Source organism: Ylistrum balloti, unplaced genomic scaffold, assembly GCF_031769215.1.
Source record: "Ylistrum balloti isolate Yb309-2 unplaced genomic scaffold, AGI_CSIRO_Ybal_v1 Utg370346, whole genome shotgun sequence".
Taxonomy (NCBI): domain Eukaryota; kingdom Metazoa; phylum Mollusca; class Bivalvia; order Pectinida; family Pectinidae; genus Ylistrum; species Ylistrum balloti.
The window spans coordinates 503,628-529,510 of NW_026782248.1; the positions used below are offsets into that span (position 1 = coordinate 503,628).

At 35.3% G+C, this 25,883-nt stretch overlaps 1 protein-coding gene across 1 annotated transcript in view; it reads right to left on the bottom strand.

Annotated features, from left to right (window-relative positions):
- The window catches only part of LOC132553740 (uncharacterized), a 76,325-nt gene extending 72,060 nt beyond the window's left edge, over positions 1–4,265 (bottom strand). Inside the window, exon 1 of the mRNA XM_060218011.1 lies at positions 4,152–4,265. The gene's annotated coding sequence lies outside the window, so the exon portion shown is untranslated. The remainder of the gene's footprint in view (positions 1–4,151) is intronic.
- Positions 4,266–25,883: the final 21,618 nt, after the last annotated feature.

Below are 25,883 nucleotides of genomic sequence, written 5' to 3' on the forward strand. Positions count from 1 at the left end.
TGTTAGACCAAGCGTATCCTTACTTCAGCTGGCCTTTTACTGTCGCGTAAACTTACGTCTGCGGGGCACAGTGCCCAAGCAGTAAAGCACAATAGTGTATATTGTCTGGTGATGGACTTTCCCGGTATACGGTACCGTCTGATTTATCAAAACACGACACACAAATTGTGTCTGACAAATTCAATTAATTTGTGTTGATGTTAAAACTCGTTTTATATAATCATAGTTCTCTAGATATCTGAGGAGTCTGGACACATTCAAAATTTTACAAAAAAAAATGCGGATGATCTGAGAGTTCCCTCTGATTCTAAAACATCTTAATTGTAAAACATGACATTTACCAGGCAGTTAATCGAAACGGACATAATACAATTAATGGTGAATAGACACTTGCTCTGTGAAAAAGTCGATAGATCCACCAATACAAGCGGCAACTGATGTCTATTAGGCGATGTCCACTCCCGCGTAGTGTGTGCGACAGACCTCGTAGCGACTTAGCTAGCAGCCCTTCCTAAACAGTAACTACTGCAAAAAATATAATGTCTAACTATTCATCCGTCCGTCAGTCCTACAGTGCCGACCTGTATTTCTGTTACATGCATGTAAAGTATAACATGACAACAAACTTAAGGGCGCAAAATTCTGCTATCAACACCAAAAACGAAATAGTGACAAAGATACGTAACAAAAGTTTAGTACTCACTGCAATCACATATTTTGCAGTAAAGAACGCTGTATTGACGACAAAAAATATAATAAGCAGTAGAAAATCAGCGTACATTATTCGTATGCTTTGGACAATATGGCGATCTGACAATACAGAATGCAGGATGCACGAACGGACGGACGGAAGGACAGAGAATATACCTTCATGTTCTTCCAGTTGTATCGATAGGGCAAATATGGACACACTAAATGGAATCCTTGTGGAATGAATGAGAACTGACGAACGGACGGAAATCTTCTACTCCTTCAAGAAGAACCGATAGGGACTGACGGACATATTGAAAACCGATGGTTGACTTACAAACGGTCGGATAGAAAACATTCTTTCTGTTTCTTCCGGAGGTACCAGTGTGGCACTGATGGACAGACGAAATGCAAACCGTCACCTTTTCCAGGATGTATCTATGGGACAGTGATGCTGATGGACGTCCGGAACGTAAAACTTAAAAAATGTTCCCTCAGGATGTACTGATGGAATGTCACTCGCAACATGTTTCTGACAGCATTTAGTGATTTACGTGGAAATATACAAATATTTTTAATTTCGCACCGTCTATGGACCAGCGAACACTTTCTTGTTTCACCGTAGTGGCTTGTTAAGAACTACACTGCTCCTTGCCGCAGGGACCTTGCCGTCAATTACCATACGTTGTTCGGTACGACTTCATATCAATTATCCGAGTCTATCCTGTTCAAAGGCACTTGAAATTAAATAGCATTGTTTTCTCTTGATCACAGAGGTCTGATATCATAAATTACCATATTATATCAGAATACTGCGATAACATAGACTTTGTATCAATCTTATCCAGTCTGTCTAACTACGTGTCTAGATAGCATCTTCAACATTTCTTAACTAAAACCATATCCTGTATAAGCAGACACTGATTGTTATGTCACGTGTTCTAGAGAGTAAACAATTAAATATATATATATGTGAATTTCGCAAATCCAATCTTTTTTACAAGTAGAAACAGGTAAATGGAACGAAATTCACCAGGAAGCTAGAATTTGCAATATATGTACTGATGAAGTATGTGATGAATTTAAATATAATAATCCACGTGTTTGTCAGTTACGGCGTAAATTTATTCCGCAAAATTATTCAAATACCCGAATTTGCATAAAATGAAGGGTGTGTTTACTTTATGTAATGTTAAATACTGAACAATATTAGCTTCTTTAATGGAAAAATGGCTTAATTACTGTAAGGCCATCCTGTAACATCGTTTCTCTTCTGATATATATATATATATATATATATATATATATATACGTATGTATACTCAATGAAGTAATAACGACAGCACGAGCAAGAAATTGTGAAATTTACCAGGCAATCTGCCCCTCTATCAAGACACAAATATTACATAAATCTTATCACTAACACAGAAAATAAACTAAATATAAATTCATAAAGTGAAAAAATACATATATATATATACATACATATTTCTCTGCATCGTGTATTTGTTATCAATTATTGATAAGACCATCTGTATTGTCGTTTCTTTAATGATATACATAAACTGATAAGTGCATTGTTAATGTATATCTATTACTAAGTACAGCTGTATTGATTCGACTATTCTGCATTGTCTATATGAACTCTTGTAGCACATATATTTGTGTGAGTATTATCAAGAAACTTGAAACTTGGAGAAACTGACGTAATTTCGCACGCAATCTAATGACGTAGCAATTTGATGACGTAGCAATCTGATGACGTAGCAATCACTACCTGCTCACGTGAGTAGATAACTCTGCATAACAAAAAGACGGACTACCTGGCCCTGACCATAGGGACTTGAGAGTCGGAACGACAAAGTAGGGTACAGTAATTACAGACGAAGATCAACAACAGGTGATGAAATCTCATTTTATCATAATGTTAATAAAGCAAAACTTTGGGATTGTTAAAATTTACAATACCACTTGAGTTTAAGAACGGGGAGGTCGATGCTGACGTGGTTGTGACCTTGCGTAGGGCAGCGTATCCCTATAGCGTTGATGACATGCGGCGGACATCCCGCTTGTTGTTCAATGAGGTATTTGTAGATACCGATACTAAAATGAGACCCCGCTGAGCCTAACCGTTCACTGGTCGATAAACCTAACAAACAAACAGCCATTATGTGCAATTAATTCGCATGCCCCTGTGCTTACAACTCCACATGTTACACCATTTCTCCCTTGCTTCAGCCTATTTTACAAGAAGCGTATATAACATGCCTAAAGTGTACGTGTTATACATAATAAATATTTACATTGAAAATACCTCCATATCCGTCCATTAAAAGGTATGTTCTAAATCGACCTGGATCAACGCAGTGCATGACAGCCCGTCATCTCTACTGCCATAAGCGTCCCTCCCTTATTCTCGCTCCAGAGAATTCCTCAATCACATCAAGTTACTAGAACCACTGTTCAGACTGTCGCCGGCGGAGAGCGAGGTAGTGTTAATTTGGATTGACAGTAGATCTCACCTGCCGCGCGCCTGTCTCACCAACACATGTATATATATATGAGTGTGAGTGTGTACGTGTAGATGTTTCAGTCACAAGGCAGTGATGCATTACAATCGAGAGAAACAGTGTTACCTGTGGCAGGCATACTATATTCACATCACCTTTGTTTTAGTTATTTGAATCGCCTTGTTTAAAATGAATCGTATCTGATTCTTGTATGTAGTTGGCCCCGAGGAATTTAGCATCTTTGATGTGGAGTTTTGATATTGTGATACAGACAAATGTAGTGATTCTTTCCTACTGCAACACTTATCACTGTTTCAGGAGAGTCACGGCCTTACTATTTCATCATTACGAACACGTGACCTCTTACAACAGACCGACCTCAGCAATCTGACCGTTAGTTCAACTGTATACCTCAAAACATGTAAATAAGATTTTAATTCTCCTAAATCTCGGTGCCAAGCTGTTGATTTTGTTCCCTTGTGAATAACGAACATGATTTTTTACAACGAAGTTGTGTACAATGGTTAGAGACCTTGTACTGAAAAGATGGTCATTTTTCACAGGTGTCGAAATATACAAACACGCGGTAAATTCCTGGTATACATCATACTGGCAATACCTACATACGTTTCGCACCATATAAAGCAATCCAACGCACACTGATGAATATTCTCAGACCAATTAGACAATTAGCAGTTAGTCCATTAACCGTATATATACATCTTCCGTGTGACACTTCAAAATTACGTCATAGCTACATTTTTGTCACGTGAGTCAAGATGGTCTGGACAGACGAAGGATAGACTGTATAAATTCCCCCGATTATTTCCGTGTTTGAAGTTTGACATATCCTATTTGTAATCTGTGGGCGATTTCTTGTAACAGTCAAACGATTGAGATGATGTCGACATGAATATGTATATTATACACCATAAGAAAAATATTACTTACCTTATCAGTGTCAGTCCGTAGTCTGTTGTTCAAATTAATTCACACGGCACACAGAACTTGTCATTAATATGAAATCCAGTAAAAATAAAGGAGAAACAGCGGTTGAATTATGTATTTGGGAGGCGGTATAGATCCATTGCTTACACACACACGTTTACGGCGACTGTCGTTACACCGGCAGCAACAATGCGCATGCTCGCCTTGGATGGGTTTGACAGCGTGTCACGGGAAGTAAACTGACATCCGAAAGTCAGACATCATTGGGAAGTTAGGAGACTGCTGTGTGAGGCAGACTAGGAGTGTAAGATATGAGAGGATTAAAATAGACTTCACTGCAGGAAACCCCCGTAGTAGATACAAGTACAGACTTACACTAGGAATAAATCGGGAGCTTAAATGTACACATATACAACCGTTTGATATCAGATGTTCTTATTAATAAAATCGTACCGACACCTGCGATAACAACTCCAAACTCCCACTTGAAGCAAACTTTATGGAAAAACAACGACCAACATCGAAGCTAACACTTAAATATATTTAAAACTAAATTTTCATTTTCTTCAATTTATTTATTTTTGCATAATATTTTATGATTCGTGTTTGTAATACAGCCAGACCTTACACCTTAACTGAAATCTTCCTGAACTGTTTTATGAAATATATTTGAGAAATGAAAAAAGTTTTTATCCTTTTTATTTAACGTATATTTGAAACACATGTCGATATTCAACACCTCCCAGTTTAATCTGGCAGAGCTGCTATCACGCGTGTAGTGTTTTACACTCATACATAAACATAAAACCTGTTTTTGATTTGGATGCTACAACAACTTCCTGCTTCAAATTACGAAACGGTTTCTTTAATTGAATGATTGATTGATATGATTTTGATTTAAACATATTTTATTGCATATAAGTAGGAATAGGATTGGGCACACATTTTGCATGTCCTTTCTAAAAATACACACATTATATTAACAAGGTGGCAGTAGTATATAATAACAATAAAACAATTATAAACAAGGAGACAGATTGACAGACAGAAAGACGGACGGAAGGACGGGCAGACAGACAGATAGACAGACAGACAGACAAACAGACAGACTGATTCTGTATCTTGTTTTTAAGGTGTAGGTCATAACAATGGGTTTACGTTGCCAACTTTTTTAAATTGTGACGTCATAACTTAAAACCGTCACAAATATTGTAAGGCCACGAAAGAGGCTTATGTGAGGTCTACTGAGAAGCCACGAAAAAGGGCTGTAAGGAGTGAAACAAGCATCACACAATTAGCTTTGCTGAAATTGATGAGATCTTATCATGAATTTTACCTTCTATTTTTCTTTTATCTAACTAAGGCCCCTTATGAATTAATATCTTACCGTGTTCATTTTTTTTCAAAGTTGAATATCAACACAGGAATCGACATCAAACATGTTGTCACTTCAATTGACCTAAGACCTTGTAGTTAAAGCAAATCACATCCGCCACTATTACTATGGCACACAACTTTGACAACATGTATTTAAATATCTTTGTGTGTGTGTGTTTTTGTCAAGGCTATTTAAGTGTTTGCATCAAATGAAGGTCTAACATGTCACTCGAAGCGATGAATAGGGTTAAAATGATGTGAAACTAATACCTGTAGATAATGCGTTTGAAAGGTTTGTGTGTGGTTCTTTTTATGGTTTACGTGCGGCCTGGTAAAGAAATTGCATATATTTAAGCATGAGATTACTTTCAGTTGGCATTCACGGACATATGAATGTCAACAGGTTAAGGGCAAATTCATTGAAGCGCGTCGGCGCTTCATGTTGAATATATATTGATCCAGTTGGTATTTATAGCTCAGGAATGCGGAAGCAGTTCTATACTTGTATTTGTCTGACCGTAAGAGAAGACAACCTCAGTTTTTGTTACATTATTTGCAGTTTTCCTAAACTGTTTGAGCTGACAATGCACAACTGACTGCGGTAAGGTTACATCGTAACAACACAATGCTGTCAACAGAAGTTTGTTGCGCTAAATGTTGTTAACATTAAAAATTCTGTCCTCTGTAAGGAAGTATATTACTACCTTTCACACAAAAGTACATTACATTTAATCCATAACACGACAGCCTGTAATAAAGTATCAAAAGTTACAGTCCGTGACAGGATAACCTTTACAACCACTTTGCACTTAGTTCGGCGTTCATGTTACAGCCGGTGACAGAATACCTGTTGCTACGACTGATGCACTTGTCTAATCCTTTAAACCCATCATCTACATATCTTTTCATGGCTGTAGAAAGACCGCCTGGTGGTTGATGATGCCTTTCTAATTTTACAGAAATGGAATTAAATATATGCATCCGCATGTTTGGGTGTTATCATCCTACGTGCGATCCGTTTTCATGTTTCATAACAGCTGTATTGTTAGGGTGTCAGGTTTTACCTACTTTCAATAGAGCGTACTTGTTTCGTTGAAACATTTTTTGCGTGTTTAAAACGTTATCAAGGTAAAACTCATATTTTGAAAGTTTTTTTTTTTTTTAATTTTGCTTAGATACCAAGTTTGTCACATTATGAATAATGACAATTGACTTTCGCTGAAATACACACACACATAAAGAAATTAATCAAAAATATATAAAAGAAATCCTTATCAGTTGATCAACAGTCTAGATGTGTATATTTTTGCGTCATATATGACGCATGCGCATAAAACACCGTTACCAGTAAACAAAAGTGGCTTCCCGTCGTGAATATCGGATAGGGTAGAAACGTACATGGAAATGTATTAATCACGTACAATAAGTAACAAAATCAATGTTTTCACCGTGATGTCCCTTTAAATACAGGCAAACTGGCTAGACATATATATATATATATGTATGAACATCGCGGTGTCACTACTACCAAAATGTATGTTGGTTTTCGGTAACGAAGCTACACGTCCTACCATGTAAATGTTTACATACGATATACTGCCACTGTCTTGATTATGATAAACAGAGTTACGACCCTTAGTCGACTTCTTCAATCTACTACTCATGAATTTTTCCAAGTAGTACGTCTTCCAAATGCGCTTATTCCCTTCAATGTAATTAAAATCTCGACTTAACTATCTAACATGTTGTTACAAATATGCATAGATTTACCCCCAGCAGTGTTACATGTGTTTTGCTATAAATTATAGTTTTACTGAGTAACCTAACAGAACATGCAATGACTGTTACTAATCTCAACTGCATCAAAACTTAATGAAATTGGGAAAACGTTGACTTATTGTATTAGCATCGTTAGATGTGTAACGATTCTGTATTACACCACAATACCATCCGAATCTGGTACTGCTATTATATGTTATAAAATAAAATCAACGAAGGCTTCAGTTTCATTAAAGTATTTGATTGGTTCAAGTTATAATGAATTGACCAATCGCTCGGCCGACAGTATGGAAGAAGAGCTGCAAGTATAAGCTGCCACAGTTATGCTTTCAAATTCTACCTGAAAAATCCGAAAACATATGCATTAATCAATCATCCGCAAGATTGAAATTTTACAATCCACACAAATCATTCACAATATAGCGCTATTATATTTTAAGACACCAATCATCCGCAAGATGGCGCTGTTATATATAACACCAATTATACGTAAGATGGCGCTCTTATGATTATACCAATTTTCTGCTAGAAGGCGCTGTTGTATTCTACACCGATATTCGCAATTATAAGCCACTATTTGCTTATTGTTGGTGGATTATTGCTGTTAGATTATTGTGATTTATATATGATGAATAGAAATTTAAAAAAATAAACAAAAGCCAGAAAAAGGCGAAAAACATTATATCCTATCGTATGTCTATATTTTATGTTCCTGTCACTCCATCCGCACACCTGCGCGTAGCTGTTAATTTATATATAAGTGCGACAAATAATTCTAAAATTGGTGTTGTGCTGATCACTATGGAAACCGGGATAAACACGATTTTGTATTTGCGTATTTGCCCTATATCTCTTTCCACCATCTTTTAATGAATTTTCCCGTGTTTTGGCATCATTCGATATACAGGCGGTTTTTAATCTGTTATATGCCTTGTATGCTGTCTCTTTGCTTTATCCGACATTGATAATTGACATTTTGTTAAATTTTATTTTTATATTGATGCATTAGTATATCTTTCGTATGTGGACGCTTTTGTCAATAGTAACTGACGCTTTGGTAATTTTGGCTTTTTATGTTGACGCTTTGATTAATATTTTCCTCGTATTTGGACGCTTTGTTGAGTTTGTCCTTATGTGCTGACACTCCTATTTATCCTCGCTTTATCTAAGGATGTTTTCTTAATATTGTCCGACGTTGACGCTTTGATGATTTGTTCCTTGTGTTGACACTTTGGTGATTTGTTCCTTGTGTTGACACTTTGTTGATATGTTCCTTGTGTTGACACTTTGATGATTTGTTCCTTGTGTTGACGCTTTGTTGAGTAGTTCCTTGTGTTGACGCTTTGGTGATTTGTTCCTTGTGTTGACACTTTGGTGATTTGTTCCTGGTGTTGACACTTTGGTGATTTGTTCCTGGTGTTGACACTTTGGTGATTTGTTCCTTGTGTTGACACTTTGGTGATTTGTTCCTTGTGTTGACACTTTGGTGATTTGTTCCTTGTGTTGACACTTTGATGATTTGTTCCTTGTGTTGACACTTTGGTGATTTGTTCCTTGTGTTGACGTTTTGGTGATTTGTTCCTTGTGTTGACACTTTGGTGATTTGTTACTTGTGTTGACACTTTGTTGATTTGTTACTTGTGTTGACACTTTGTTGATTTGTTCCTTGTGTTGACACTTTGGTGATTTGTTACTTGTGTTGACGCTTTGTTGAGTAGTTCCTTGTGTTGACACTTTGGTGATTTGTTCCTTGTGTTGACACTTTGGTGATTTGTTCCTTGTGTTGACACTTTGGTGATTTGTTCCTTGTGTTGACACTTTGGTGATTTGTTCCTTGTGTTGACACTTTGGTGATTTGTTCCTTGTGTTGACGTTTTGGTGATTTGTTCCTTGTGTTGACACTTTGGTGATTTGTTCCTTGTGTTGACACTTTGGTGATTTGTTCCTTGTGTTGACGCTTTGGTGACTTGTGTTGACACTTTGGTGGTTTGTTCCTTGTGTTGACGTTTTGGTGATTTGTTCCTTGTGTTGACGTTTTGGTGGTTTGTTCCTTGTGTTGACGTTTTGGTGATTTGTTCCTGTGTTGATACTTTGGTGGTTTGTTCCTTGTGTTGACGTTTTGGTGATTTGTTTCTTGTGTTGACGCTTTGGTGATTTGTTCCTTGTGTTGACGGTTTGGTGATTTGTTCCTTGTGTTGACACTTTGGTGATTTGTTCCTGGTGTTGGCACTTTGGTGATTTGTTCCTGGTGTTGACACTTTGGTGATTTGTTCCTGGTGTTGACACTTTGGTGATTTGTTCCTTGTGTTGACACTTTGGTGATTTGTTTCTTGTGTTGACGGTTTGGTGATTTGTTTCTTGTGTTGACGTTTTGGTGATTTGTTCCTTGTGTTGACGTTTTGGTGATTTGTTCCTTGTGTTGACGTTTTGTTGATTTGTTCCTTGTGTTGACGGTTTGTTGATTTGTTCCTTGTGTTGACGGTTTGGTGATTTGTTTCTTGTGTTGACACTTTGGTGATTTGTTCCTTGTGTTGACGTTTTGTTGATTTGTTTCTTGTGTTGACGGTTTGGTGATTTGTTTGTGTTGATTTTTGTTCCTTGTGTTGACGGTTTGGTGATTTGTTTCTTGTGTTGACACTTTGGTGATTTGTTCCTTGTGTTGACGTTTTGGTGATTTGTTTCTTGTGTTGACACTTTGGTGATTTGTTCCTTGTGTTGACACTTTGGTGATTTGTTCCTTGTGTTGACACTTTGGTGATTTGTTTCTTGTGTTGACACTTTGGTGATTTGTTTGTTTCTTGTGATTTGTTCCTTGTGTTGACACTTTGGTGATTTGTTCCTTGTGTTGACGCTTTGTTGAGTAGTTCCTTGTGTTGACGCTTTGGTGATTTGTTCCTTGTGTTGACACTTTGGTGGTTTGTTCCTTGTGTTGACGTTTTGGTGGTTTGTTCCTTGTGTTGACGTTTTGGTGATTTGTTCCTTGTGTTGACACTTTGGTGATTTGTTTCTTGTGTTGACACTTTGGTGATTTGTTTCTTGTGTTGACACTTTGGTGATTTGTTCCTTGTGTTGACGGTTTGGTGATTTGTTCCTTGTGTTGACACTTTGGTGATTTGTTTCTTGTGTTGACGTTTTGGTGATTTGTTCCTTGTGTTGACGTTTTGGTGATTTGTTCCTTGTGTTGGGGTTTTGGTGATTTGTTCCTTGTGTTGACGCTTTGGTGATTTGTTCCTTGTGTTGACACTTTGGTGATTTGTTCCTTGTGTTGACACTTTGGTGGTTTGTTCCTTGTGTTGACGTTTTGGTGATTTGTTCCTGGTGTTGGCACTTTGGTGATTTGTTTCTTGTGTTGACGCTTTGGTGATTTGTTCCTTGTGTTGACGCTTTGGTGATTTGTTCCTTGTGTTGACGCTTTGGTGATTTGTTCCTTGTGTTGACACTTTAGTGATTTGTTCCTTGTGTTGACACTTTGGTGATTTGTTCCTTGTGTTGACGTTCTGGTGAGTTGTTCCTTGATTTGAAGCTTTGGTGATTTGTTCCTGGTGTTGACATTTTGGCCGTTTTCATTTTTTTTTTGAAACTTTCGTTATTAAGAATCATTACACCTCGAAATTTTAATTGTATTGAAAATCCATCGATGTGCTGAGCAGAACACTTTGATAAAGTTAATAGTTTCCAGATGACAAATTATTAATGGTATGTTGATTTTAAGACAAAAAGGAGTGGGGTTGGGTGGGGTTGGGTGGGGTGGGGTTGGGTTGGGTGGGGTTTGGTGGGGTGGGGTGGGGTTTAGTGGGGTGGGGTTGGGGTAGGGTAGGGATGGATTGGGATGTCAATCTACCATAAAGTATAACATACATTCCATCAGTTGGAAAACACATCATTTGATGAACTATATGCGACATAAAGGTAAATACATGTACGCGGTTCTGTACAAACACATCACAATAGATGTGTTAGTCTTCTATCAATTTACATGCTGTGTTCTATGATATAAAAAACACATGTTTACATTATCTTTAATGGTCTGTTTTACAAGATGGTTTTTAGAAAAAAATGCCTGAACTTCATTTCTTTTCGCAATTCATTTTGAAATTCTGACCTAGTCGAAGTTGGAAGCTTAGATCCGTAAGCCTGTTTGGGTTATCTCCCATCTCTTCAGTTATTGAAACGTTATATATCTTTGTCGCAACCAAACGTCATATATATATAATCTACACGGTGGAATGATCTACTGATGGTGTGAAATAAAATTCAGTTATTATAATTCACAAATCGTAATGAGAGGTTGGTGAAGTTTTTGAAATTAAAACACAATTTTATAGATGTAAGATGTATGACTGAGTTGATCGCATTATTCACCTAATTAGCGATGTTATAAAAATGATATTAAACAAGAAAAAGTCATTATTGCAGTCAGAATGGAGGCAATAGATTTAAAAACAAGGACGATGTTAATCAATAAATTATATCGTTCAACATGGCGTTGCCATGATTTATATTTTTGTTAATTAAAATATTCCATTACAAATGTTTTAATTAAAATTTAAAAAAAAAATGCTAAAACTGGTCTTGTCATGTTGAACTTGACAACGTGGATTTTCATATTTTTTCAGAATGATATTTTTGCATTATATTGGAGATTAATATTTGGACAGTCTCGAATCTTTATCTACAAGCCGAATACTGACTCTTTAAGAAGTGTTATTCCCACGTGGTCATGTTTTGAAGGATTTCCGAGTTGCAATTTACTGAAATATAAGTAGTTTATTAGCATGATGACAGTGTTGTTGATATTAAGACAGGGGTTCAGAAATAAAATATTTTCTATAAAGTTGTAATGTAAGATTGGGTATTACTAGTTTTGCTATAAATGTACATCTCAAACATGACCGATGATTTCAGGAAAAGTGCAAATTAATTTTTTCCCCTGCCAATATAATGCGACGCTCATCATTATACCATCTATTTAAACACGAGTAGCAAGTGTCATAGTGAAAAAAGTCCCATTAGAGATCCGTTTTTATGCCCCATAAAAAAGGCTGCAATTTATCTACGTTGAGGTCACCAAGTGCATACAGGAATATAAAAATAACACGCTCGTCTTTGTTGCTGCCCGACACGTAGAAAGGAGAGTGGAATTTCTTTACAAGTGTCAGATACGAATTTGAAATGTATCATTGTTATCAAACAAAATGATTGGACACAAGTTATTTAAATGAGTAAGTAATGACATCAGATAACATTTTCCAATAAACAATGAGATAACGACAAATGTAGCTGTACAATGTGTTACAAATATATATTGAAAGGAAGGAAACAAAAGATATAAAAAATGTATTTTAGGGACTAAATGGTGAGATTTCGTAATTTTCCATGCTATTGACTTCGGGCAAGCGTTATTGTGCTTAAAATAAAACTATTAACAAATTATAGCACTTTCTGAGAAAAAAATATTAAGATTAAGACAATGATATCTCCACGAAAACAGAATATCATTATAAAATAATATCTCCACGAAAACAGAATAAACAACAGAAACACGATAACTATTCAGAAGCCATCGTCAAACCATTCACTTCGTTATCATAGCATTTAAATCCCTTTCGTACAAGTCATGTCTGACCAGCTACTTTTAGTCAAGCCCTGTATACCACCCTCTGTATTAATTATCACAGGGTGTGAATATTGAATTATGTAGAACAGAATCTGATACCACCCTCTGTATTAATTATCACAGGGTGTGAATATTGAATTATTGTCAGAACTGAATCTGTATACCACCCTCTGTATTAATTATCACAGGGTGTGAATAAATTATTGTCATAACTGAATCTGTATACCACCCTCTGTATTAATTATCACAGGGTGTGAATATTGAATTATTGTCAGAACTGAATCTGTATACCACCCTCTGTATTAATTATCACAGGGTGTGAATATTGAATTATTGTCAGAACTGAATCTGTATACCACCCTCTGTATTAATTATCACAGGGTGTAAATATTGAATTATTGTCATAACTGAATCTGTATACCACCCTCTGTATTAATTATCACAGGGTGTGAATATTGAATTATTGTCAGAACAAATTATATTTATGTTTTTAATATCATTCTCTATAGTTAATGTTACCGAGTATGATGAGATATTGAAATATCTCATTAGTACATTTCTTAGATAGAATATTATATGTACATACATATTCATAAGTTTTAAATGCTGAAATGATGTGAAGTTATAACTGTTATGTGGATTTAATGCATGGAATTCCTTTTCGAAGCAATTAAGTCACGTGATGTATTCTAGATTTTATGTGATATATTTAATCACTATTTTTGGTTTGGAGGGAAAGGAGAGGTTGGTAAATTGTGTTGATGTTTTGTTTTGTGTGTGAGTTTTGCAGGATGGGGGTGAGGAGTGAGGAGGGGGGGAATGGTGTCATCTTAGCGAAAAATAAGACCACAATGAGAAAAATTTGATATTTAAACCACCAATAAAATTATTACTGTATATTTGAAAATGATCTTATATCACAATATCATATTTAAGTGTCTATTCTGTGACATCACTGAGATATATGAAATATATCTAGAGAAGTTTTCGTCAAAGTGTGGTCTATTGTACAGCTCATTTTTCTAAGTGGCAATTTCGGTACCTGAATACTTAAGAATGACATTATCTCGATAGGTCACACAGCAACCAAACAATCTCGAGGTCATGACCCGGACATTCGGACAAGCATACATTATATGTATCAACTCGTCTACATTTCATATGTACTTTAGTTAGAATAAGATATGTCGTGATAGTAAAATTCAGAGGAAGGTAAATCATTCCGCGAACGTTGATATCAACAGATATGAAACTGCCCTGGAGCTTTCCGTGTGTATCATACCCCATTTAGCGCTTGTGAAGCTAACGTCTCCAGACAGTCGACTGCGGTCGATTGGACAAAGCCCGGCCACTGGCAGAGTCACGGAGACGAAAAACCATCATCATCATCACCACCACCACAACCACTAACATCATCATCATCATCATCATCATCATCATCATCATCACCACTGTGAATGAAGCAAACTGGGACGGTGTGATGCCCACAGTTCTAGAACAGTTTTGGTACTGTTGTTTAAATACCCGATGACACGATTGTTGTGATCTAAGTCGATAAGTTAACAGTACTGTTAGATAAATATTAAATCAAGCATAGTATATGCATGTAGTGATGTCGCCAACACTTAGGAAACCATCACTGTCAGGGTTTGGGACTGACAAAGTTACATTTGTATTCTACATTGTGAAGACAACGAGGGCTGCATTTTCTACTCTTTGCAGTTCAGTACAATGATTTTCTTTCTTAGAGCATACAACAAGACCATATCAGGACATGACGATGAAGATTAGATCTTTTGTTAACGGTTTGATATTGAGGGCTAGGGCCATTTTTAGATGGTTCGGAAGTATCTAGATTTTAAAAGAACCATTTCACCACCAATGCCCGAGGATAACAATATATTCAAAATCTCATGTAAGCTATAATCCACAGCGCCTGTATTCGAATGGGTGAACTTAGGGACTAAGAGTTCACTTAATCAAAGTCCCTGATATAGACAAGGATTCCGATACCTCACCGATTAGTCACTGTTTGTGGCGAGGTCTCGTCATGGCGACATATACCTGTCTGTCTGGTCGCTGTCGGCGTAAATTCAAGCCGTAAGGCATTTTATTCACGCTTTATCAACTCGTTTTCGCATGTATCGATTTTCGAGACTGACAGCCCCTTTGGTAATATCAAATTCATTTCAATTAATAAATTTGACGGTTTGGGTTTACTTCAGTGTTAGAGTGGATCTTCATTACTGTATCAACTTGCTAAACGTATTTAATCAATATCATGATATGTTATTATCGTTTGTCACCCGTCAGACATTGGAGATTTTACCAGAAAATGTGTATAGAAATCTTGACAGAATCAGACACAGACAACGTAGACCTATACATACTTTAAAATCAAACATTTTCGCGGGCACTTAATTTTCGTGGTGTTCCAAAATGTTATTATGTGGACATTTGACTTCATGGATAAATACAGTTCAATGACTCTAGTACTTATTTTTTAAAATTCGTGGGCATATGGGTTCGTGGGTTAGATTACCTACGAATTCCCTGAAAATAAACCCTCCACGAAACTTAATGATGTTATATTACGACCATTCTATTTTTCCAGTTTGCCCAATGGTTTTTACGGCCAACACTAGCAATACTCTCCTATTAAGAACCAGCTAATTAAATAAACATATAATCATTTAACCTTTAGAGTGGGTCGACAATTTACGAGCTTAACATTTACAACCTAGATGTACGTAAACTGCATTTTAATTTTTTTGGCATGATATATATGTGTATCTATAATTGTTAGCTAGTTTGTCATTATTTATAACACACAGAAAAAGAACTGTAAACCGTGTCATTTATTTAAATATATTTTTATTTCTTTTTTCAGGCACGTAGGAAGCATGAAGTTTTACAGGAAACCGATTCATTTTATGTTTTTTTGTGTAGTGATTCTGACATTTATGTGTATTGTACTTTTCTGTCAAATATTGACAACCAAACAAATAATGAACGGTGTCAAAGGTCACTTTACATTTCCAGAGACAAACATATCTACAACAGCAGCTAGAATGGTTTTCCCCTACAAACGGACACCCGTGGACCTCAATTGTAGTGCTCTATTTAATGGGGATAAATCGGAAATGTTGAAAGCCGACTCAAGGTACAACATAACGAGCATACAATACCTTCCTGACCAGGTTTACATTAAGGAAACCGAAGACTGTGATACTTTCAAAGCAGAACGCGGTTATATCACAAGTCCTTTAACGGAACAAGAAGAACTTTTTTCTATTGCGTATTCATTTGTTGTCTACGAAGATGCAAACCAGGTTGAAAGATTACTACGCACGTTGTATCAACCTCAGAACTACTACTGTATACACATGGACGTACAATCTTCACCTATATTTCGCCGGGCCATTTCCAGTGTAGCAAAGTGTTTTGCTAATGTTTTTATCTCTTCGCAATCGGTTTCCGTCCTCAGAAAATCTTTCACGGTTTTAAAACCGGATATGATATGTATGGAAGATTTGTGGAAATATAGAAAATGGAGATATCTAATCAACGTTGCTGGGAACGAGTTTCCCCTTCGGACAAACTGGGAATTAGTACAAATTCTAAAGACGTTAAACGGAGCAAATCATATCCAAGGAATAATAAAATCGTAAGTAATGGCAGAAAAAATTAAAATTTCAGAAATAATTTTAGTTTCATATCAATCAAAAAATACTTATGAGGAAGTTTGATATATAAATAATTGTACAAAAGACACGACAGAATGATACAATATTCAAAATATAAACAGCGGTGAAATCTGTCTATAAAGGCCACTGTATATAATAGGACCTGTCGATAACGGTCAATAGTTTCAGGGATCCAATCACTATATAATGATTATCAATAGATCCTCTAAATCACGGTTACCTGCTTTTAAAGACCGTTTTTTCTCTGGTACCGTTACTGGCCTTTCTAGACAAGCTTGACTGTAACAGAGAAAACATGGATGATACAAGTCAAACCTTTCGGTAACATGGAAATGAAGAACGAAATATCAGCAGATCCTTTTTGGATTAACAAACTCAAAGTAAAAGTGAAATTTCCTGATCCAATACCGTTGTGGATTGGACAATGAGAGTTATTGTTTAACTATTAAAAAACAACAAAGATGATAAGTGCCAATATCTGGTAGATTATCAGAATTGAACTTTCCATGAAAAGTAACCGAAATTCGAAATGTTTGACAATACATATATTTCATCTTGTGTTAAATGTTTCAATCTTGTGTCACTTTGTACATTCTGTTCCTATATATGTGTTCCAATATTTGGTAGATTATCAGAATTGAACTTTCCATGAAAAGTAACCGAAATTTGAAATGTTTGACAATACATATATTTCATCTTGTGTTAAAGGTTTCAATCTCGTGTCACTTTGTACAACCTGTTCCAATATATGGAAGAACGTGTTAATGTTTCCCGAACTTTTTTGAAAATTGGTGTATTTATGTTTGGATCGGCATTTAAGTTTGGTTTACCAAACTAAAACGAAAATTTAATGATTTCTCTTTTCAAGTATATATCGATAAAATATATACTTGTATGTCAAAATATATCTTTATGTTTCACTCGTGCTTTGTACTCATGGGAATATAAATATTAAATTATACTCGTGAACTGTTATGGATATTAAAAGATAAATCACTAAATATCCTTTGTATATTACATTGATAGAAACCACATAAAATACATAACAGTTGTACGAAGGTACGACGCGGTTTAATTGATTGATAGACTTTGTGTGTACCTAAACCTTGATTTGTATCGAAAGTGATATACACTACTATGTCTTCTGTTCAACCTATACGAAGGCCTACATCGATGCTGAATTTGTGTGAGAGTTGTATAATGTGTGTTATTGATGTAAACCGAGAGCGAAGATTTCAGCTTACAGTGCATTAAAGAACAAGAACATATCAACATGTCAACATAATCATAATTCAAACTCAAATTCCATAACACTAGCGCCAAATACGAACAAAACAAAGATTTTCACTGAGACTCCTGAAACTGTACAAGGATAATAAGACCAGGTGTTTCGGAAGAGTAAGCGTCTTGTAATTAGGAATTAAGAAATTAGTAATTTTGACCTATATTTTAAAGATTAGAAAAATACAAATACAGCGAAAACGTTTTACTTTTTCATTTTGTAGGGCAAACAGGCAGAGATGGGATATGGCTGGTTCAGCTCCGTACAAAATCCGTCCAGTAAAGGGCTCCATGCACATTATAGCCTCGAGAGAATATGTCGACTACAGTTTACATGACCCGGTAGCTCAAGATTTCCTAAACTGGACGAAACAGACAGCATACCCGGAGGAAACGTTCTTTTCTTCTCTGAATTTCAACCGTCATCTCAATGTACCGGGTGCTTTTAAAGGTATATGAACAAAAAAACCATTAACCTCATCTTCGATACTCCAGGGGTTACAATCACTTTCTCTTCTCTCTGCACATTTGAAACATGCCACGACACAATGGAAGGCACAGGTATAGTAATTTGATTGGTTTCAGGAGAAAAAAAAATCACCAATCACAGGCTAATACGCTTCGTTTGAAGAAGGAGCGACAACCAAGTTCTAAGCAACCACGTTGTACCGTTATGCGACCTCGAGATGCGTTTGATGAACATCAAAGGATAACACTGGTCTTTTCGTATTGTCCGCAAGGAGTCGCAGATGGTACTTCGATTTTGCCAAGACATGTTCAAACGGTGCAGAGAGCAAAAGTGATGGTAACCCTTGAAGTATCAAGGGTGCCTAAACCTGAGATTTTTGTCATTTCACAAAAACTTACTGGTTAGTTCTAAGTGTAAATATGTAAATCTCGCTGAGTTATTGTCTTTTCCATAATTTGTTTTTTTCCCATTAGATACAGTGGTACTTGATTTTTCTTTTTTACCCAGCCTCTTTTATGATACTATTTTGATTTTGCTTTCTTTGTTCCATTAGATATATCTATGTTATTTTACCTACCTCCTCCCTGTAATGTCGTGTCGGTGACAAGGCATTTCTGTTTGCAACGACATATTCATTATTTCCTGTTCTAATAACCTTAGCCTTGCCTCAACCCCATAGCTGCCGACATCGGTTAAAATTCCATTTTAGATATATATGTAATAATAGTTTATGGCCTGTTTTTACTTTATTCATTTCTTTGGAGTTTTGTTAAAACATCTCTTTTTCCCACAAACTAAATTTTGCAAATTTCTGAAAATGTAAAATATCTAATAATTACTTTTACTGCCTTATCTGACTTTGCGAATATAAATCCAATGATATTTTAGGTGACCTAGCTGACTTTTAAGGAACAGATTATTACACTTGTAATAGGTTTTACAGATGCGCTACATATATATAATTTGATGAAAGCTATTTACTTGCATTGGGATTATAATCTTTTAAATCATTAATCATTTGCAAACTCTATAATGGTCGTAAATGATTATGACTCCTTTGAAGTAAGTAACTTAACACTGGATAAACATTATCCCATGCTTGACTGTAATCTATAGCATGTGCTCCTATTTGAACTGTAATTAATTTTAAAATATAAAAATATCTAAAGGCAGATTTTATTCATTGGTTTCGTGTGCTCTCAAAAAGAGTATATATATTTACATGTATTTCATGTCTTTGTTTAGTGATACACGTACACATATTATTTGGTTTTACAAGGATATTCTTTTTTTCAGTGCAAAGTTGTCATATAGATACTGAAAAATCATGTATTTTCGTGGGACTTATAATTTCGCTGGCACTTAATATCATGAATTATTCTTGCTCCCAAAATACTCTAGCACTATAATGAATCTACAAGGTTGGAAAACAATATGTAGTCACTAAAATGAATAAAGAGCCGAACCTGAGTTTAGATACTTCAAAGATAACATTGACAATAAAGAACATTACCAATAAACCTTGAGATGCTTACATCAATCATCATCTATTCATTGCATCGCCTGTGGCATGGCTATCGTTTCAAAAAATATTAACTGTTTACTGTCCATGTGTATATTCGATAATCTTATTTCAGCGTATTTCACTATAAGTATATTGCACGCAAATATGATTTCGCTAATTTATACGGTATTTTGTTAATTTACATAGCAATTATTGCAATTGCGCGAAATCATCATAATGCTTATTTGTTCAAATTGACATTTCGCTAAGATATGTACGCATATGGTACACTAATTATTAATTAACTTTATTCAGGCAATCTGGAGGAGAAAGAAGACGTACTGAGATTTTTCGGACGCTTTGTAAACTGGGTAAATTGGATAAAAGGCACGGATACATTTAAATCAGAATTTAAATGCTACGGTAAGTTTATGCATGGTATATGTGTATTCGGGGTTCGTGATCTGCCCTTGATTCTCAGTCGTCCGGAGTTATTTGTCAACAAATTCTACAGATATTATCAACCCTATGTGATGGACTGTATGGAGGAACTGCTGTTTAATCGTACACGGGAGGATTTTCTCAACAAAAGGATATTCAATACAGACATATATACTAAACAGTATGGATGGAGCGGTGAATCATGATGTTCAGCGTCGTTTAACTATCATTCGTTGCATAATTACATTTCGTTAATTTTTTCCGACCATGTCATAATTTTTTAAGATTGATTTTAAACAAAATACCAGAAAAATAACATTATTCAACGGTGAATGACATATTCCGTTTTATTACTTAATACATATTTTCCCGCTCTTGTAAGAAGGTATGCCTTGTAACGTCATTTGTTTGTGAGAGTAATACCCTAACCTTGCGAAAAAATGACGTCATATTTTCTCATAAAACCCTTGACGCGACAATCAATACCTGCTCAAAAGAAAAGATACAATGACGAAAAGACGAAAAACATACATATCAATTTAACCTCAGATACGAAGGACGTTTGACATCACACTAGTGTCGTTATTTCTTTAATGCCATTATAAAAGATCACTGACGTCATCAGGAAAAGATACGGTTCAACACGCTTCCCTTCATTTTTAGAATTTGGGTAAAGTACGAACGGATTTGATGACAATCTCGTATTAATTAAATAAAAATGTACGTAAAACATACGTAACTCACCTCTAAGATATATTATACCCAATTGTATAAGGTATTATCAGAATGTTTGATGGTGGGATAGATGAAATTGCTTATGAAAGGAATGGAAAAACTGTAGAAATTTGAACATAGGATTTCACTTAAATATGATCTGTAGGCAGGGAAATCTAGGTTTTAAAAATCATGCGTGCCTGCTCTTGACAATCACTACTCAAATACTGCATATTGATTAGAGAATGGTTTAAAAGCATGTATGATGTAGGTATAAATGTCACATGTGTATATTCATTACGCTGAATATATCAATGTGGGTCACAACATCTAAGCCGTTTAACTTTTGAAGTCAGAGTTTCAGTAAAATTCCTCAAGCAATGTTGAAGAAGTTGTGCTTATAGCCAAGGGTTTCGTACCTATAGACAGAAAGACAAGGCGATTCCTATATACTTTCCCGAACTTGCTTGCAAGGGTATAAAATGAAAATGATCATCAGGTAGAAGTATGGTCGACATTTGTGAAACCAAAGCAACAATTAAATTTAGCACAAAAGCGCGAAAAATGTATACTTGTCCGGAATACTTGATCTTTTCTTTTATATGAAAGGTTTTGATGTTTTCGGTTTCTATCGTCTCTTTGTTGTTTTATGTCATGTCCACATTTGATTTTATATCATCTTCATTGTCCAGTATGTTAGCACTATAGTATTCCAATGCTGTGATGTTTTGTTAGATATACACGATAGTGTTGATCTCCGCTTTCTGTTTACCTGTATTTAGACATTAAAGAAATACGGAGAAGTAGAGTCAGATTCAAGATATGCATTTGATATACGACAACATCCTCAAAAATATAAAGGTTTTACACTAAGCATACTAACAAAACTAAACTAACATCCTAGTTACTTTTAATGTCATGGCGACCGAAGTCTCCGAGTATTCCCCTTATTTTTTATGGACTGAAATGAAATGAAACAATTCAAGAGAAACGATATAATTACTGCATCTTACAAAATATTGTCTTTTCTTTTATATGTGTACCGTAGACAAGAGTTCTAACTTAATGTTGTGTTGATGTGGAGCACAAAAATATGAACTTGTGTGTTCCATTGGAGTTGGATGTCGTTCAATGAACATATTTTATATTGTGATAGAAGGCAGTAGATCCATAGATCACATTAAGAATCTTAGATATCCGTTTAGAAGAAGTCACAAGAAATCCCCGAGATCTGGGACAAGAAAGAGTTGACATCGCATCCTTAAATTGTATGATCGCACCTCCCTGTGCTTTCCCCTCTCCTATACGACTGGTTGCGCAGGGAAGGATAAACAGTTATGTCGCATGATACCCATATTGATACGTTCTTTTCAAAGGAAGAACACACTTGTCCGCAGATCACCTTTGAAATCCAAAAATGTCGTTTTTAAAAAAGTCACATGATTGTAAGGTAACTATACAACGTGGATTGTACAACAGATATTTCCACGCTTGAATTGACAATTCTGAAGGACAACAACAAAAAAACACTTGCATAAATATATATTTCTTTATTTCCATGCAACACTGCAAATAACAAAATTATATCAGTATTTAAACATTGACAAAATTATATCGAGGAATTAATAAATTTATTTAGATAAGTATGGAAAAGTCAAAAGCAGAGTATTCGAAAGTGTTGTTTCATGTTAATAGTTTGCGAACGCATAATTAACCAATTAAAACTAATTAATAACGATTTATAAACATAGATATACAATACAACAAGAGCATACAGATGAACTGTTGATAATGAAAAAAAAGTCAATAGAACTTTTTCTTTTCATAATTAAATTGGAGAAATTAATTAGAAATTCCTTTATTCCATCTAGAACTACAATGGCTACATCAATGTAATACTCAGCCTGTATATGGCGTTACAGAGCTTGTATGAGCCTACACAAATATAAATGAAAGTAAATTAAAGGGTGTATATCACCAAATCTTCAAAAAAATACTCCACACACTTTATAGGCTAGGATATCAGGTATATAAAAATGAAATAAAATTCTAGATCATAAACGAATTAAGTCTATCAAGAACATGTTTTATTTGTAAAAACACATGCAAACACATTTCATATTCACACGGCTAAAATCACTGAAAAAATAGGGATTTTGCCAAGCTAGAGTATTAGACTCTGTTTGCTTACAAATGTACATGAAATAATACATTCTAACTATAAAAATTAAAACAAAGCTGATATGTTATGTATTTCCAATTAATATTTTGTGAGTACTTAATTTCGACTGTCCGAATAACTACGTTTCTGCAATCAATTTAAATAAATGGACTGTAATTTACGCATACTTATGAGTATACATTATCAGGATTATACCACTCAAAATGAAATTAATATTTCTGAATAAATAATTAGTATCCAAATCATTTGAAAGCACTGTATAACTATACCAGATAAAAGCATTTCACAGCAAAGCATTCCTTAATGACGAACTTTTGTACAGACATGCACTATAAACAACAGAAATGTGAACAACATGGAGATGTCACATATCCACAACGACGGAAGAATGTCTTGAACGGGCGTTTACTTTCTTTTGCCGATATAATATGTTAGTGATGAAAGACTGTCATCATTGATCCAAAGTGTCACAGGCGGGAGGGTGATGCTGCCTTTTACAACGGGTCTCTGTCCAAGTCGGCCTCAGTCTCCCACTGTCGACGCTAGCAGTTGTATTTAATTCAAAACGTTGGCATAAATGTCCTGTCATTACTGGTCTATAGTCGTTAGATTTGACCTCGTGAAGGCTTCATTTTATCTGCAATCTACAGAGGGGATATATTTTAAATTCGTACCAATTGATGTCACCTTTTCCGTGTTAAAGTCATCCGAGCTCATTGATGAGGTTTTTGTCAGTTGTCCTCAAGAAATCTGTAAAGCATAATTTGTTCGTTTAATAATTCAATAGATATCCAATTTAAAACGAGAACAGAAGATATCGCTCCTCCTTGCAAGCATTTTACAAAATCTGAAAATTTCACAAAATATATTAAATGAATTAGACAATAGATAAAAGCCTATACAGATGCAGGAGTTGTCTCCCATTAACGTTAAGCATATTTAGTAAGTTGATTGACAAAGGAATGGAAGAGACTGATGGAACTAATGGAATGAAAGCCTAAACGCTTTTCGATATAGACATGACGGTTCAGATTATTAAACCGTGGACTGAATAAAGGATCGACACTGGCGAAGAACTCAAAACTGTGCATTAATAATTTTATTTGACATAATTCTAATAAAAACCAGCATGAGAATAGCCAAGTCGACACGATAGTAATTCAAACGCAAACTCTTTTGACTGAGGTTAAACATGGACAAACGAATGTTTCAAAAAGAGGTTCTTGGAAAAGCAGAAGAAGGACAAGAAGACTAGTTTCAACGAACGTTTCAAAAAGAGGTTCTTGGAAAAGCAGAAGAAGGACAAGAAGACTAGTTTCACAGACATATTAAAGCGCATCGGACAACCTTAACTCCATATAGAACTGATAACTACAATATTTTCCAAATAAGATCATAAATGGTATACATATAGGGATTAACCGTTTCCCTCTCTAAAGTACTTGAAGAGTAAAGAGCTCTCTAAAGAGCTTGTTCAACCATATCATTTTATATGTAAATATATGATATTGCTGCATGAACGATAACTTCATCGACCTTGTCCATCGTATATTACAGAATTGGAAATGATTTACAACACACGCGACCAACATTGACAGCATTCCAGTAACTATTAGGGTATCGATAAGGATTGTGATTTCCCTATTGGGACGTTTGCATTTCTAGGTAGCATCGAACCTGATTCCCAAGTCTCTCATATTCACTGGCTTGTACCCTATATAACACTTTCTGTCAACGAAGTCGACAGCTGACAGATAAACTTATAACACAGGTTTTCGAGTAATGGAGGATGGTGAAAAATTCGAGAAAATTGTGTGGTCTCAACCACCATTCAGTAAAAAAAAACTTATATGTATGCCTGGTGAATTCATTTTCCATGTTTTGCCACAGTTGCATTGCTTTTAATTTTTTTTAAGATTTTGTCAGTATTATGATTTTTTCTTGTTTTGTTGTTCGTAGTGCTATGAATGATAGTGTAAAACTTGGATAACTGATTAATAACTAGCCGAGCTAGCATTGAAATACGGAATTTAAAAGTTTTACTTACCCTGTTTCCTTATGCAGTTGCGCTTAAAGATTGTGACAATGAAAATAACCGGAAAAAAGAATGGCAACTGGTGTGACAGTTATCACAATTACCATAGGAACGGATAAACTGTCACGCACTGCAGACGACGATGTAGTAGTTGTACTTGGTTTGTCGGTGGTGTCTGAATAAGAAAAATATTCCAAAAATAAATTTGTCGTTAGAGTGGAGACAAATGACATACATACATGTATGTAAATATCCATTTTCAAATATACTATTATGTAAAAGTGTCAGGAACAGGATAGATTCACAAACGAACGGAAAATAGTGAACATTATCATATGTTTGCAGACCTTTTGTAGACACACCATCACATCTCTTAAAAATAATGTTTTTGAATCGAACTCCACATTCCTCATTTAAGGACCCACCCCTTCTACACATGGAAACTATTATACATATGATTTGTTTTAATAACCTACTTCGGTGTTCAAGAGTAGTTTTAAAAGTAAAATATCATATTTTTTATACCCGGCCATGTCCATCGGTTCCACAGAAAAAAAACACCTTTCATTCATGAAAATAATGATCGTCTCGTTAGGCTGTTTTCCTAATTGATTTAGTAAAAACATTCA